Genomic DNA, 18,537 nt, shown 5'->3' with positions numbered 1-18,537 from the left:
CTTCCCCCAACATTACTTTGTTTCCACCATGGAATAAAGAAACTTTAGAGGTTTTCAAAATAGCATTTCCCCTTGTCCTGACCACACAAGGATCCCACCATTTTGTAATCTGTTTGTAATGTCCTACATCCTATACTATGCCAGGATTTTGACACCTTTTATAACCCATGACTCCCTCCTGCTTCTCCATGGATCTCACCAAGGTTTTGTAGAACTTCGTTTTCTACAGTTTGTGTTTGAAATAGGTATTTGAAAGCATTTTTTTTAAGCCACATACCCCTCCCCAGAGGTTCGTACCAGCCCTCCTGGCATCTGTTTATTCTACTCCAGAGCCTGGGAGTCACTTATGTTCGACTATAAGTTCCTCCAAGGGAGGCACTGTCATCCACTCCCGTGGGCCGCACTTTTGATCAGTCCCCAAGGGTAGTGGACTCCACTCCTGAATATTTCCACATCATGAATCTTTGCATTCCTTTTTATTCCCTCTGCCGCACCTCACTTGAGTCCACCCCTTGGCAGCCACTCCAATGTTCTCCCAGACTCTACTCCTGCCCTCCACAATTGGCCACCCACGCTCCAAGCAAAGCAAGCTTTCCAAAATGCAAATCTGGCCATATCACTCCTCAGCTTAAATGCTGCCATGGTTTCCCACTGCTCTTAGGTCAATGTCCAAAATGGCTCTCAAGAGCCTGCATGTCCTGGCTGCGGCCTACCCCTCCAGCATCATTTCTCAGACTGCCCTCCTCTTCCTACTCTGTGCTTAGCCAGGCTGGACCTGTTTTAATTCCTCAAATTTGTCATCCTCCCTCATCTCCCATCTTCTGGGCATGCTAGACCTAATGTCTGCCCCACGGTAGCTCCTCGATACCCATATGTGGCAAACAGATGAATCAATCAGTTATTTACTATGCCACTATCTATCAAATTGCCTGCCTGACACAGGAGTAGTTTTTCATTAAATGTTTGAAGAAGAGGAAGAGAGCTGAGATGAGAAAAGAGAGGGACATAGGAAAGGGACTAGAAGACAAGTAGTATGCTGATTGGCAGGAGCCACGGACAGATCAAGAACCTAAACAGTAGAGCTGGGGAGGGTGAAGCAAGGACAAGAAAGGACAAGCCAGGGAGACAACAGTAGTCACAGACTGGGAGTCCTAAGACCTTAGCCAGTCCCTCTGAGTTGGGCTCTAGAGACAGGTCTAAGTTCCAAATGGGCCAGGTGGCCAAGAGGGCTTCTGCTCCCTTAGGTGAGTTATTGGAGCTCACCTTTCCACACATTGTCCTTTCCAGAAGAAGCGCTGTTCCAGCAGAGGGAAAGGATGGAATCAAGCCTGGGAAGACCCTTGACTGAATTTATAAGCTTGACTTCCACCACCAGAGCTACATCAAGGTCTCATCAGCTGGCCTTTGATCAGGGGCTCAATGTCACTCTGGCCATGCTAAACTCAGAAAATGATATGAAAATAGCTAGGCCAAGAAACCAAAATCGAGACGGGTATCTCAAGGTCATACCCATCCATGAGGCAATTATATAGTCAAACTATTATACAGCAAAACAGCATGCCAACTCGGAGCAGCTGTCAAACTTTGTCTTCCTCCTAGAAAATGCATCTCCTCTTGCACTGTAGTAAACTTGATATCTGTGTATCAGCATTGCTTTTAGAGATTCAGTCTGCATAAATTTATACTTCATGTAGAACTCAGCCTATGAAGGGAGACAGAAATGTAAACAGTAGATGTTCTGCAGCACGACAACACAGGGTCCTCCTCATAGCTGGAACACAAATAATTGTTGCAAAGGAATGAATGAGTGGGTGTTAGGGTAGAGGTGGATCATGACATCCAGCAGGGCACTGAGAAAAAGCATAGCTCATACTGGAAAGGAAAGTTAAGTCCTAGAAGCCAGAGAGGATGCCCTTGATGGTTATGATCTGGGGAGTTTGTTAGAGGAGTTTCTAATCATTAAAGTACTTATTGGAAAAAAGACTGGACATTACACAGAGTGTAAAGAAGAACACAAAACCCACAAACCCACCAACGGTTTAGATAAATTCAAGTAGATGTGGGGGAAATGGGTGAGCAGGGATGGAAATGAAGCCAGTAAGGAAACTGGTCAGCTGGGCTGGGCTAGGCAATGAAGGAAGGGTATAGGGATTGTTCCTGGGAAGAAAGAATACTTCATTTGGCCATACCATGGAACCTCCAGTCAAAGATGTATTGAGACTTGAAAAACATCTGGGACCTCATACTGATCGTTCAGAGAGAAAGACTGGGTAAAGGGGTATTGATGATTGATACTTCCCAACACTCCTCCTAGGAGGCTGGAAAGTTTGTTTGGCTTGGAACACCCCACTCATTACACATGCAGTGGCCAAAAGCCCCTGTCAAATCATCAGGCCTATCTAACCAGAAAGACACAAGACTCCTGCCATCACCAGAGAGAAAAGCACATAAGCTAACTCTTCGCCCATCAAGTCCAAACTCACTTTTGACACTTGGAGCGGGCATGTGTAGCAGGCAGAATAATATCCTCTGCCAAAGATTTCTATGTTTTAATTTTGGGGACTTAGGACTATGTTACCTATATAATGAGAGGGACTTAGATGTGATTAAGGTGAAAATCTTGAGGGGCACCTGGGTGGCTCAGTCGGTTGAGCATCCGACTCTTGATTTCAGCTCAGGTCATGATCTCCCAGTTCATGGGTTCAAGCCCTGCATCACTGTTAGTGCAGAGCCTATTTGGGATTCTTTCTCTCCCTCTCTCTGCCCCTCCCCCTACTCTCACTTGCTCTCTCTCTCAAAATCAATAAATAAACATTTTTTAAAAATCTTGAAATAGAGGGGCAACTGGGTGGCTCAGTCGGTTAAGCATCTGACTTTGGCTCAGGTCATGATCTCATGGTTTGTGAGTTCAAGCCCCACATCGGGCTCCACGCTGGTGGTATGGAGCCTACTTGTGATTCTCTCTCCCTCTCTTTCTGTCCCTTCCTGGCATATTCTCTCTCTCAAAAATAAATAAATTAACTTAAAAATAAATAAATATTTAAAAAATATATTTTTTATTAAAAAAATTTTTAATGTCTATTTATTTTTGAGAGAGAGAGAGACAGACAGATAGAGCACAAGTGGGGGAGGAACAGAGAGACAGGGAGACACAGAATCCAAAACAGGCTCCAGGCTCTGAGCTGTCAGCACAGAGCCTGATGAGGGGTTCAAACTCAAGAACTGTGAGACCAGGACCTGAGCCAAAGTCAGACACTCAAGTAACTAAGCCACCCTGGTGCCCCAAAATTTTTTTAAAATTTTTAAAATTAAATAAAAAGAAAATCTTGAAATAGATTATGCTAGAATATCAGAGTGGGCCCAGTATAATCACAGGGTCTTTATAAGGGAAAGGGGGAGGCAGAAGAGAGAGATTTGAAGATGCTAGGTGCCCCAAAATTTAAAAAATTTTTTAAATAAAATGAAAAGAAAATCTTGAAATAGAAAGATTATGCTAGAATATCAGAGTGGGCCCAGTATAATCACAGGGTCTTTATAAGGGAAAGAGGGAGGCAGAAGAGAGAGATTTGAAGATGCTATACTGCCAGCTTTGAAGATGGTGGAAAGGGGCCAAGAGCCAAGAATAAATGCCAGCAGCTTCTAGAAGCTTAAAAAGATAATGGAATGGATTCTTCCCTAGAGCCTCCAGAAAGTAGCCAGCTCTGCTGATAACCTTGACCTTAGCCCAACAAGACCCATGCTAAACTTGGGATCATAGTAAATTTATGTTATTTTAAGCCAGTAAGTTTGGGGCAATTTGTTACAGCAACCATAAGAAACTAATACAGCATGTCCTTGTTGCATACAATTATCTCCACATTAAAGGACATATTGCATTCATGGCTCCAGCCCAGAAGGTTCTGGTAGGGCCCCCTCAGTCATGTGACAATCAGAAACACCCCCCATGTTTTCAAATGCTCACTGCAGCAAAGGGAGCATCCAGCCCATTTGAGCACAACTGCTCAGGGGACAAGCAAACCTTTCTTTCCTGCTCCCAACCCCTCAAGCTTCCATCACCCCTGCCATTTCCTCTCAGTGCCAATTCCTTAAACTAAAAGGCTCCTAAAAGATCCAGAAGAAAGAAATGGGGCTTGGTAGCAAAGGTAGAAACAACAGGTATACCTGGACAGAAAGACATTCATCCATTTGATTCACTTACACACATTTGCCTCTGTATAGATGTCTGTTTCTATATATGTGCTCAACCAAGTGCAAAGACATCACTTATAGAAGGTTCTGCACCAGCTGGGGGGAGTCAGCTAAAATGGCAGCAGCCAGGCTCCCTGACTGACAGCATGAAATCCCATCAGCTCCCCTCCAGCAAGCATCGCTGCCTGTCTCAGAATCCAGAAAGCACAAGATTTTCATTCTGGGCGTGGAGAAACTGGAAAACAACAGAGCAAGCTGGAATTCTCACTTGCATGGTCTGCTGGATGAAATGATGCCTTGTCGGTGTTCCCTTTGGTTTTCCTCCCAGACCTGCACACCAGAGACCAGCTCTGCCTTGAGTGGATTGCTGACGACCCCTGTAAAAAGCCTGCCATTTGGACATCCCTTGCTTGCTAATATTCCAGATACTAGAGCAGGGATGTGGAGAAATTCAGGTGGCTTATCTCTATCTTAGCTTCCAGGAAAAGAGCTTCACAGATCACACCATTATTTCCCATTAGCCTAAGAATGGTACCCATTTCTCCCTTAGAGAGAGGCTCTATATAGATAGGTAGTGGTTTCTGAAGGCCCATAAAAGAAAGAGGAATTCAAAGATATTTTTTTTCTGTCTTCAGCTAACATTTGCTGCATGCTTCTTTGAATTATTCATTATTAAAATTATGCCATCAGCAAAACCAAACTATGTCTGTTAAGGGAAGTTTACCCACAGAAGTTTCAGAAAGTGGAATATGGATTACAATCACCGTGCCTTTTTTTAGCCTAATTATTTTTCCCTTACAATCCAAACATCACCATGGTTAATGCTACAGAAAAGCAAAAGCTAATTGATTATATATATATATATATGTAGTCACTGGAATATACTTTAATGCTCCACGGTCAACATCTGTTATTCTATGTTACTTTTCTTAGGTTCAAGAGAATTTTCAGCTGTGTCATATTGTTAAGCTTCTTCAAAGGGAATATTATCACCCAAGACATATAAACAAAATTTTTTAATGTCAGAAAAGTCTTATTCTTATGTTTCCAAAAAGAGTCATGGCCAAGTTCTCACTGGGATGCTCAGGTTACTCTAACTGGGTCTCCACACCTCTCTGCATCAGGTTCCCCAGGCCCCCCAAATAGGGCATACATTGTGTACTCGTGCAGCCATATGCATATACACATACAGAGTTGAATTGCTTTGGGACTTCACCTTTCTGCCTTCAGCTTAGATTGGAATCACAGGTTAGGGTAAGTGTCAAAAACAGAAAATCTATCCTACTCCACTTATTCCTAACAAATTCATTCATTCTTTGTTAAAATGAATGAATGAATCAATGAATGAGGCCAAGGTGTGGAAAATACCACAAGGTTTTTTATGCAAGCTCCACAAGCCACGACCTGTGTGACCTTCGGCAAATTGCTTAACCTCTCTGTGTCTGTTTTCTTATCAGTAAAATCTGGATAATCTTAGTACCAACTGCATAGGGTATGTGAGAATTACATGCATGAATACATGAAAAGCACCTTTAACAGAGGAAGAGATATAGTAAATGAATGGACAGGTAGAGGATGCATAGATAGATTTTTAAAAATAAGTCGTTGCTAGAGTAGCAGGCTTCAGAGATCAATCAGCCACTCAACAAGGATTGATTTAGCATGGAGGAAAAGGCAGGCTCTGGGCGTGTTGCTATGGTTATGATCATAACCAGTCAAGCTGGGTTTTCAGTCTCACAGAGCCCTCACTGCAGTCTCCCCAGAACGCATGGAGTTTCCACATAACTGACATGCTCAAACCATCACCATCTTGACGTGGACTGAGCAGGATATGCGCTGCTGGCTCAACTATCTGTGGGAAAAAACACAAGCATAACAAGATCGTGGGCACATTACAGGCTTTAAGGCTGATTGGCTTTAGAAACACTCTAATTGAAGGCATACTGGAGTCATTACAGACAACTTTAAATGGTCTATCAGTCATTTAAAAAAAATGTGTAGTGACTCCCCTATAACAGTCACTGTTCTTTGGCACCAGGATGAAAATTTGATCACAGTGCACCCAAAATTAAATATTCACAAATAACATTACCATCATTCCTACAAAGCCGGCAGAAACAGTACCCTATCCAAGGCACGGTCTCGAGTACTACCATTTCTAAAATGTGAAACAATGGGCAGCCTTCATGAGGCCCCTGGGGATCAGGCTTACATTAATTGGCATCGCCCTTTCTGTCATCTGTTAAAAGCCACGTCCATCAACCCTCAAACCCCTTCTTACAGGATGTAGCTTTGGGAACAAGGCAGGATTTGTGTAGCACAGGAACCACGATCTGTAAACCAGGCTCTAGAAGCTGGTCTCTGTTTCAGCTGACAAACATTCACCCCCAAGAGAGTTTGTTTATACAGCTTATCCTACAGAAGTCTCAGGATCAATCCAGCAATGCAGAGATTCCAAAAGGTATGGCTCCTGGTACACGAGCAACTAGTTGTATTTTCTGCAAAGCTTAGAGGCACATTTGCAGCTTTGTTTCTGAGCAGAAGCACAGCTTGAATATTCCACTGTATGTATGTATATGTGTATATACATATGTGTATATGTATATGTGTATATACGTATGTGTATATGTATATGTGTATATACATTTGTGTATGTGTATATGTGTATATACATATGTGTATATACATATGTGTATATACATATGTGTATATACATATTTGTATATACATATGTGTATATACATATGTGTATATGTATATGTGTACATACATATGTGTATATGTATATGTGTATGTGTATATGTGTATATACATGTGTGTATATGTATATGTGTATATACATGTGTGTATATGTATATGTGTATATACATGTGTGTATATGTATATGTGTATATACATATGTGTATATACATATGTGTATATACATATGTGTATATACATATGTGTATATACATACACATATACATACATATCACATTGTCTTTATCCGTCTATCTGTTGATGGACACTTAGGTTGTTTCCATACCTTGGCTATTGTGAATAATGCTGCAATGAACATGGAAGCCCAGATATTTTGATTTCTTATTTTCATTTCCTTTGGATACACACCCAGTAGAATTGCTAGATCACACGGCAGTTCTATTTTTAATTCTCTGAGTTACCTCCACACTGTGTTCTATAGTGGCTGAAGCAATTTACATTCCCATCAACAGTGTACAAGTGTTCCCTTTTCTATAATGGCATTCAATTTATATAATTGTACTATTATATATAGTACAAGTGATCCTTATCACAACTCTGTTGAAGCATGATTATCCCCATTCTGTGTGCAGAATACATTTTCTAATTCACCATTATCCTCTACCATAAAGAAATGGAGATTTCTAGAAAGACATTTTTCCAAGATTCAGAGTTAGGGTGTTACCCCAGTGTATCAACCTCCAAAGCCCATGTTCTAGATCAATGCACCTGTGGTTAACGGTTTCTTCAGTGCCAGCTTTAAAACAAAACAACAGAAAAACCCTTTATTGAAGCATTATAGACATGGAATAAACTACACACCCATAAGGAATACATTGTAAGTTTTGACATATAGACCCTTGTGAAACCAACAAGATAATCAAGGTAATGAATGTCTCCATTACACATCACAAATGTTTCCTTGTACTGCTTTATAATCCTTCCTCATATGCTGCCCTATCTCCCACTCCCCACAACTTGCTGTTGCTGTCACTCTAGTTTACATTTTCTAGAATTTTATATAAATGGAATCCTATCATACCATACTATTTCTGTGGTCTGGTTTCTATCACAAGGCCTAATAGTTTTGAGATTCATCCATGTTGTTGCATGTATCAATGATGCATTACATGTGTTGCCGAGTCCTACTTCATTACATAGACACACCATTTGTTTTTCCATTTACCTATTGACGGGTAATGGGTCGTTTCCAGATGTGGCTGTCACAGTTCAAGGTGCTCTCAATATTTGCGACAAGTATTTGTATGGACTTCTGTTTTCATTTCTCCTGGGTAAATGCCTAGGAGTGGCTAATCATAAATGTGTGATTCAGTTTTTAAAATTTTTTTTAAAATGTTTATTTAATTTTCAGAGACAGGGAGAGCAGAGGAGGGTCAGAGAGAGGGGGAGACACAGAATCCGAAGCAGGCTCCAGGCTCCGAGCTGTCAGCACGGAGCCCGATGCAGGGCTCCAACCCATGAACCGTGAGATGGTGACCTGAGCCGAAGTCGGACACTTAACCGACTGAGCCACCCAGGCGCCCCTGTGTGGTTCACTTTTAAAGAATCTACCAAACTGTTTCCCAAAGTCCTTTCTCCATTTCCTATTCTTGCCGGCAGTGGATCAGAGTTCCAGTTATGCTACGTCTTTGCCAACCGTTGATATGATCAGTCATTTTCAATTGTGAACATCCCAAAACGTGTGTGATAGTCTCTGTTGATTTTAATTCACATTTGCCTTCATGATGATAATGGCGAGTATCTTTTCATACATTTATTGGCCATCCATATATTTTCTTTAGTGAAATGTCCAAATCTTTGCACGGTTTTTATTGGGTTTTGTGGTTACTGAGTTTTATGAGTTTTAAAATTATTCTCTGGACATAAATATTTTGTCAGATTGATTTGTAAATGTTTTCTCTCCTTAGCTTGCATTTTCACTCTTAAGAGTGCCTATCAGGGGCGCCTGGGTGGCACAGTCGGTTAAGCGTCCGACTTCAGCCAGGTCACGATCTCGCGGTCCGTGAGTTCGAGCCCCGCGTCGGGCTCTGGGCTGATGGCTCAGAGCCTGGAGCCTGTTTCCGATTCTGTGTCTCCCTCTCTCTCTGCCCCTCCCCCGTTCATGCTCTGTCTCTCTCTGTCCCAAAAATAAATAAACGTTGAAAAAAAAAATTAAAAAAAAAAAAAAAGAGTGCCTATCAAAGAGGAACCTTTCTTAACTTTGGCAAGGTCTTACTTTTCTTTTACGGATTGTGCTTTTGATGCCCTTTAAAAAAAATTCTTTGCCTGATCCAAAGGCGCAAGTATTTTCTCCCGGAAGGTTTATAGTTTGGTGTTTATAATCCATTGAGTTAATTTTGTACATGTGAGAGGCAGGAATCAAAGTTAGCTTTTTAAGTAGAAATGTCTAATTGTTCCGACATCATCTGTTGAAAAATAATTATCCTTCTTTTGTTAGATTGCCTTTGTAGCTTTATCAAAAACAAATTGTACACACACGGGTTATTACTGAACCCTGTTCTGTTCCATTCACTATTTATCTATCCTGATGCCAATACCACACTGCCCTGGTTGCTATAGCTTTGAAATATGTCTTGGGGCGCCTGGGTGGCTCAGTCGGTTGGGTGTCTGACTTCAGCTCAGGTCATAATCTCGTGGTCCATGGGTTCGAGCCCCGCGTCGGGCTCTGTGCTGACAGCTCAGAGCCTGGAGCCTGCTTCTGATTCTGTGTCTCCCTCTCTCTGACCCTCTGAGTGTGAGTGACCTCCACTCACACTCTGTCTCACTCTCTCTCTCTCAAAAATAAATAAACATTAAAAAAATTTTTTTTAATATGTCTCAAAGTCAGGGAGTGTTAAGTCTTTCAACTTTGTTCTTCAATAAAGTTGTTTTATTTATACCAGACACTTTGCATTTCCATATGAATTTGAGATCCACTTGTCAGTTTAAGAAAAAAAAAAGTCTATTGACATTTTGATTGGAATTGCATTGAATTACCTTACCAATTTATACAACAGCAACAACAACAAATTCCTGGTAGACTTCCAATGGATATAGAATTCTAGGTTGTTGGTTTTTCTCTCAGTATTTTTAAATACTGTTCCATGGTCTTCGGGTTTGATCATTTACAACAAGAAATCTGTTATCATCCATGTGTTTGTTCCTCTACATGTAATAAGTATGTTAAAAAGTGTTTTTCCACAGGAATAATTTTAAAATACAAGTAACAACCATAAAATGTTTTCCTTCTGTTCTATTTGCAAAGATCTGAACTACTGTCTAGCTGGGAAGACACGGGCATTATGTGCCTGTTGGTGGGAATACAAATTAGTGCCGATTTTTGCCATGGTAATTTGATACAATCTAACCCCAAAATGTCTGAACCTTTTTACTTTTCTCCTAGCACTTTTCTCTAGAGATATATTCAACAACTGTGGAAGTATACAAAACCACATATGGCCACATTGTCTGAAGTCAAAATTTCAAAATACAAATTATAAATAGATTTTTAAAACATGAGTTTACATATCAAGAAAATCTACCCTATAAAACAAGTGGACAATGACTATTGGCATGGGAATATGTATTAGTAAAGATACTTTTGAGTATACATAGCAAGAAACACAATTCAAACAAGATTAGGAGAGAAAAGGAAAAGTTATTAACTCCTATAACCCAAGGAAAAGAAATATGACTGAACAACCCAAATAGAAGAAAAGAACAACTACCAAGACAATAGACAAAAAGCTGGAGGGCTATATACCAAACCATAAAAAAGATGATCTCTGCAATGTGGGACTGTGGAGAATTCCCACTTTCTCCTTTACACATTTCTCCAGGGTTTCAACGTTTACCACATGAGTAAGAAAAAATTCCTGTTTCAAAATAAAACTTCAAAAAAGTCCAAAATCTTATCAGGCTCTGGGTATGAATTTTTCATATTTGCAGTGAAACATTATTGAAAATGTTTAATTTTTAATAATCTAAAGGAAAACATGGAAATGTTTTCTTCAAACTCTTTTGGAGTCCTATCCTTCAACGAACTAGCTTGACAACTCAAAGCACTACCCTCCTTTATACAAAATATTTAAAAGCATAGCTATTTGCCAAACAGCTTCTGGAGAATTTAAACTCCAAATGCTACCACCACCACCCCCCTCCCCCACAGCAGTGTCCTAAATGCCTCAGCAGCATTTTATAGACAAGAAGGAATGCGTGCCCCGCTCACATCCCCCGCCTAGCCAGGAAATTTTCAGTCGAACCCACGTGTAACACGATGAGCCCTCCATGAGGTCATGGTAGCACAGGACATGTAACCAAAGAACACAACTTCCAGCATGGCAGGGTCCACGGGGACGTCCCATCCCTGCCCTACATGCACCGTCATGGCGGAGGTACGCTGGATTTTACATTTTAAATTCTATCACAGGACCAAAAGAGAGGGAAAGTGACACTGGGTTTCCTTAGGCCATTCAACTGAATATGTGAGTACCAGTCTCGAAGCTTCCTAGGTTTTACTTGTCTATGCTTTTTCATTTTTATCTATTCTTCAGCTGTTCCTAGCACTCACCCACTCTACCAGAGTCCACCGAAAGGGCTCCAACGCTAGTAGCTAGAAGGTATTTGGAAAGAGGGAAGATTTTTCCTCTCTCTCCTTGTTTCCACATACAGGGACATCAGTCAGAGTAATAGTCTCTGCCTCTCCCTGACCTTCACTTTCCCTCCCCATGGGAGGAGAAGGGGCTTCACTGATGGTTGGGGTTGGGATAAAGACTTGGGTGTTGTGTCTCTGCTTCTTTGCTTTCCCTTGGGACCTGCATTCCTACAATGTGTAAGTGCTTTGGTCTTCCCCTGGGGAAAACCTGAAAGTTTAGCAGTAGAAACTCTGCCCATGCAGACCAATCCACAGTTTTCCAGAATGGGCTGGACTAAATGGTTAAGTCTGTCAACTTGGGGATTTACAATAGGAAGCTCCAAGGCCACGGTGTTTCAACTGCTCTAAGAGTCCCAGAGCTGACATTTTCCTCTAAACCTGCCTGATTTCTCGATTTCAGACTGACTCAGAATTCAAGTGAGGAAATTTTTACCCAGAAACCTCACTTCTAGAATTTACCCTGAGAAGCCATCTCTACAAGTAAGAAACAGCGTATGCACACAGTATTCATTGCCGTGTTGTTTAAAATAGCAAAATGTTAGAAACAGTTCAAAGGCCTATTCACAGAACACTGGTTGCACAAACTTATGGTACCATACACATAATGTATGGCCATACATTATGGCCATATGTATGGCTATAATGTAATGTTAGCCATTTGATAAAAATGAGGAAGATCTGTATAAAGTGATATGGAATAACTTCCAGGATGTATTATTAAATGAAAAACACAAGATTCAAAAGAATTATTTAGCATAGGTTTTGCAGAAGAGTAAAGGGGAAGAATACACACATACATACATGTATGTATTTACTTCATTTTTCACAAACATAAGGATTGCTCAAAATCTAATAAAAAGTTATCTAAGGGGAGAACAGGAATAGAGGTAGAAAAAAATAAAGATGGCGAGGAGTCTTGACTATATCTTTTGCATAGTTTTGACTTTTGAATTATATAGCTGTTTTTCTTTTTTAAAATTAATATTAAAAATTAAATTAAATTAATATTGAACCAACAGAATGAAAAACAAATTATACAATTGAAGACAGACACACATTAATATAACTGTATATCAAGTTGATAACAATGCCACATAGAAAAGATCAGGAATTAATTCAAGTAATTTTTTATAGCACAGTTCTTTGACTGCATAGACTTCAGATAGATTCTAAGCACACAAAGAACTGCCCCAAAATCGTGAACTTTACTTGGTGCTTTGTCATAGGCAGTGATATTAACATAATAATCCTAAAACTATTTTCTGTGTGTTTAAAGATAGAACAAATTCATAAATATAGTGAGTTGCAGGAAGGCCAGTTAGCAAAAAGGAGAAGGGAGATATAAATATTGAGTAACAGAGAGTGAGAAAGAAACCTATGATATTCTATTTGAATTAGAGGTATCAATATAAGCTCATGAGTTAAAATATCCTTTTCTCCCTAGCTCTGTCCACTGAAAGGTCTAGAATCAAAGACATCCTCACAGCAATAAGCATACCTAATGTCCAGTTCTTCTTCTAGATATTATTCTCTAATAAAAGGAATCAGAACTCCTTGGAGAAATGGCTGATTCCATATCTGAGACAGGGAAAGTAGAAGATGAGCCTGGACCATCTTGTTAGGCAAAAACAATAAGGAAATGCTCGAATGAAGAGACATATCAAAAGAACACTGGAGTCAGCTCTAAGGACTCCATTGGTCAAACTTGGAACAAATTGAGCAAAAAGGAAATTATATGTTAATTCAATAATAAACCCAGGGGCACCTGGGTGGCTCAGTCGGTTGAGCGTCTGGCTTTGGCTCAGGTCATGATCTCACATCCATGAGTTTGAGCCCCGCATCGGGCTGTGTGCTGACGGCTCAGAGCCTGGAGCCTGCTTTGGATTCTGTATCTCCCTCTCTCTCTCTCTGCCCCTCCCCTGCTCACGCTCTGTCTCTCTCTCTCAAAAAGCAAAAAACAAAAACAAAAACAAATTAAATTTAAAAAGTTTTTTAAAAAATAAAAAAATAAACCCATTAATCCAAACTACTACTTAAAAATAAGTGAGGGAGATCTTTATAGAAAAATGTCAGCTAAGAAATGTAAAAGGATAGAATTAGAAAATTACTATTTTTTCACCACTGATGTAATTATTGATTTAGGCTAGGATCATCTATGGATGTTAAAATCCTTGAGTGAAATTCATGGGGTGAAAGCTTATTGAGGATAGGATATTCACACAGTCTCAAAGCACCACCCCATAGATTATGGATTAAACAGGGAATTGTTACAATGCCGTAATCTGGAGACGCACACTAGAACTAAGTGATGGAATCTGCCCTTATTACCAGTGGGACAAACTGTTAGCCATGTGCCCCTTGATGTGATGCAACAGGAAGAACACAACATCACCTCTATGGTATTCTCAGGAAAAATGTTTCATTCTATTTGATCATAAGGAAACATATAGGCAAATCCAGATTATGGAACATTCTACAAGACACCCAGGTCAGGACCTTCCAAGTATCCACGTCAAACAATAGGAAAACTCTTCTCGGTTAAAAAGAAACTATAGAGATATAATAAACAAATGCAATATATGAAAAAAAGTCACCTATAAAGGGCATTACTGGGTGACTAGAAACATGGATGCTAAATTGTATGCATTTTAAATTTGTGGATACATTGTGTTGTGGTCATATAAAAGAGTGTTCTTATTCACAATGAGATTTTTTTATATAAATGGGGGGAAAGGGATGCCACTTATTGTCTCCCTAAAACTCCAAATTATAATACCTAAACAGATAATACCAATTTATTCTGACCTAGCCAAAAACTACTGTCACGTCCTAGCTTGCTGAAGTGTCCTTATCAACATTCCCAATAAGCATCACTTCATTACTCTTGTTTTTTTCTTTATTTCTGTCTTACCTTTCCTGTGGGACAGGGAACATGTCTTCTCATTTGTACTCTACATGGCCATACCGTATCTTATCAGCTCGAACACACACAAATTCTTACTGTGATTAGTAAAATTTTTATCTTTTCTGAAGTTATTTGCCAGCACTAATTATGCCACATAACTGTGGTACCCCCTATTAGGGCATCATAACCACCTGTTTCATGAAGACCTAATATTAAGACTGAATTCATCCTTTCAAAAATATCTACCTAATACCAATTATGTAGGATGATCATTGTAAGTATAATTCTTTCCGAAATGGAACCAGCCCCCTTTTGCCCCCTGGGAACCCCCTGAAAGATCTGAACTAGAAAGGGACACAGGATCGTCTGCCCTACTCATTCCCAAACCTCGTAGCACAAAAGAATCTCTCTAAAGCTTTGAAATATCCCCGAACATTTCAAACATGCAGAAATGCCACATATTAAATTAGCCAAGTACCCAGCACAGATCATTTTTGCATTTTGTCATTTTTTCCCCAGGTTTTCTCCAGATTTTTAAATTTTATATGAAAAATCATCACATATACATTTCAAATATAGTGCTGGAGTCCTCAGAAAATGAGGGCAAACACGACACAATCTCTGTTCTCAATTTAGTGGGAGAGGCAGACAGGTCATTGCAACACAAGATGATAGATGTCACAATAAATACAGATGATAAGAGGCACATAACCTATCACTGAAGGGGGCTGGGTCCCATTTTGGAAAGAATTATACTTACAATGGCCATCATTTCTTGAATACTATGAGCACCACAGTAGAGACTGCTAAATCAAGGCTGCCTTGAAATATCTAAGGTTGTGGTTACACTACTTCCCATGGCTATGCCATGTCTGTAGAAACCTCAAAATAAGGCTTCAAAACTAAGGCAACCTGAGGCTCTGCTTATCCCCTAAAGCCTCCAGATCCTTGGCACTCCTGATCTGCAGGGGGGCTTATCAAGGGTCTTCAGTGCAGATGTGGGAATCCATCAGTTCCCCGAAGATGCTACGTACAACAGCTGTGATGAAATCACCCTCACTGCACAAAAGAGGCGCTGTTTTATCATCTTCTCTCTATCACAATAATTGCACAGTGCACAGGCTTGTTATTAAGAACTGGGCATCATCATGAAAAACATGTTGTTGGAAAACACCTGCATTGGCAAAGCGAAAATGAGCTGACCCAATTATTTTCTCCATTTCTAATTCTGGATGGGATATTAAGAGTAACTGAAAAAGAACACATTGGCAGGAAATGGAGATAATTCTGCTCAGAGGGGGGAAATGCCCACAGAGCTCTATGGGACAAAACTCTGAAGTATCATCTAATTATACTTTCACACACACACCCTCTCCCCCTGAAAAATGCCAGGGGTGAAAACATGTCATCCACAGTCTTTCACCCACCAACGATTTCTCCCTCACATCCAATTCGAAATTTTTAAAAATTCCAATCCAGAGCTCTTTGAAGGATAATGATGGGAAGGAGACCCTGCCAAGCACACAGGATGGGATTCAATGCACTATGACTGGAACAGATGGCCCAAGCAGAAGCCACCAATTCAACGTGACAGCCCACGATTAAATTGCTCCCTTTAAGTCTTCAGCAATTCTGTGACCCAATCCTTACTAGCTTCTCCAGAAAACACAAAGAGACTTGGGTCTACACAAGCACCGACAAGGCACTTTTCAAATACATGGGGACTCGAACAAGGTCTGAATTAGAAAGGGACACAGGATCATCTGCCCTACTCACTCTAGGTAGTACTTGTGTACTAGGTACACAAAAGCATCACTCTAAAGCTCTGAAATATCCCCAGACGTTTTGAACATATAGAAATGGCATATAGTCAATCAGCCAAGCGCCCAGCACAGATCATTTTTGCATTTTTCATTTTTCCCAGGTTTTCTCTGGGTTTTTTGATTTTACATGAAAAGTCATCACAGATGCATTTCAAGTATGTTTTGTATCCCTGCATGGTTTCTGTTTCTCTCCCAAGACAATTATTATGTTGAAGATGGTATGTTCCTTTCCCATACGTATCTTTACATTTTTAGTGTAAATGTGTGTGTCCATAAACAACATATTGTATTATTTTAGGTTTTAAAATATTCACATAGCACTGTACATATTCTATAACTGGGATTTTTCACTGAACATTTTATTCTAAATTTATCCATGATACATGAAGATGCATTTCATTTATTTTCTTTGAAGTAGTCATTATGTTTTTGATGTATCTCTTTTAAGCTGTATTTTTTAACTTCGTGTTTTTGGAGGCTGTCTTTGAATCAAGAATTTTAATTTGTGTTTGTTGTGGATGCTTCTATAACTTATTTCTACAATCATATTTTGTGTTTATTTACCCTGATTTTTCTTTGCTCCTTTTTTTGTTTGTTTGTTTGTTTTTGGCCTTGTATTGAGTTCTATCTCTTTTTATAGACTGGTTTAGAAGTCATGCTTTCCATTTTTATTCTCTTCATAGTTACTGTTATATTTTCAATAAACATTTAAACAAGTAGCTAAATCCTGCTGACATTAATACAAAGTTGGAATATTTTAATTTCTAACTCCCCACCCTCTTTACCTCTGTAATTGTTACCACTGCCTGCTCTTGGATTCACCTTGTTTTAAAACCACCATCAACTGGTCTTTTCTAAGCCAACCTACATTTAGAATTGCCAACATTCTTATCCATTTCCCCATCAAGTGTCTCTTGCACCTTTCTCTTTCCATCTGTATTGTGCTTCAGCAAGAAGGAAACATCCATCCCTTTCCACGGGGTCTGCAAGGAACAAACTCTCTCAAGTCTTTGTATGTTTAGAGGTGTCTTTTTTCCAATCATCTCTCCTGAATAGTTTGGGTATAAAATTCTAGGTTGAGTTTCATGTTCAGCGTTAGGAAATCATCGTTCTGTGTTCTTCTGGCATCCGATTTCTGCTGAGAACCCTATCATCACAGTGTATGGTCACTCCTTGTAGATAATCTATACATTATCTTGGCAGTTTCTAGGATTTCTGTTGGATAGGCACGTTCCACCATTTCCCTATGTTGGTGTCTGTGTGTTTTCTTTTCCTTCTGGAGACTCCACATGCTCCTTCAATCTCTGCTGTATATCTTGTCATTTCTCTTTCATAGTTTCCTTTTCTCTCTGCACTACATCTTGGATGATTTCCTCAGATCTTTCTCCCGGGGAAGTCAGTCTCTTGTAGGTGTGTCTAACCTATACTTAGACCCCTCATGTGAGGGATTTTTCCCCCTGTAATGGCTATATTTTATTTCTTATCATTTCTATTTGGTTCCTTTTCAAATTTGTCTATTCATTTATCACATGGTTCTGTTCTTGCCTTATGTTTTCTAGCTCTTTTATCTTTTGGGGTATCTTATTGTATTACTATCTCTAGTCCTTATGGTGTAAATTCTCCAGAGTCGTAATTCTCCTTCATGGTGTTTTCCCATATAAGCTTTTAATTTTTTAGATGGGGAGCTTATCTTCAAGTGACATCATTTTCCATGGGAGTCCTAATGCTCTGGGAATTGTCCATGTTCTCACAGAAGATTCTTTTCCCTTTTACCATCCCAAACAGAGGCCCCTACTTTCTTGCTCCTTCCCCAGGCAGGTGGATGGAATTTCTCATACCTCCATTTCAAGGTTCCCAGCATTGCACAGAGTGCTGTCCTGTATGGGACTGAGACTTTGTATTAAGACATCAATCCCTAACATCAAGTCAGGAGGTTTTAAAAAATTGATTTCTGAGCTCCATTCTAGACTTCCTGCACCAAAAGTCTGAATGTGGCACTCAGGAATCTATTCATCACGTTGCTGGGTCTAGTAATCCTACGTATCGGCAGAGATAGGCTAAGAATCTATATTTCCTAAGACAATATTAGTGTCAGAAACACTAATGGAGGAGCACTAATTTAGTGCCTTCAAGAAACTTCCTCTCTCCATCAACAGAAGAAGAGCAAAGTACAGCTTAATGGTCCACCGGTTAGAAATAATAAACAGCAAGCCCACACTACATGCCAT

At 39.9% G+C, this 18,537-nt stretch overlaps 1 long non-coding RNA gene across 1 annotated transcript in view; it reads right to left on the bottom strand.

The window, feature by feature from the left end:
* Positions 1-5,182: 5,182 nt before the first annotated feature.
* Positions 5,183-18,537, bottom strand: part of LOC123380715 — a 30,459-nt gene continuing 17,104 nt past the window's right edge. Inside the window, exon 3 of the long non-coding RNA XR_006586784.1 lies at positions 5,183-6,040. This is a non-coding gene — a long non-coding RNA (uncharacterized LOC123380715). The remainder of the gene's footprint in view (positions 6,041-18,537) is intronic.

The sequence above is a fragment of the Felis catus genome, chromosome D2, assembly GCF_018350175.1.
Source record: "Felis catus isolate Fca126 chromosome D2, F.catus_Fca126_mat1.0, whole genome shotgun sequence".
Classification (NCBI taxonomy): domain Eukaryota; kingdom Metazoa; phylum Chordata; class Mammalia; order Carnivora; family Felidae; genus Felis; species Felis catus.
The sequence above is the reverse complement of the archived record's forward strand: the minus strand, read 5'-3'. Positions and strand labels throughout refer to the sequence as shown.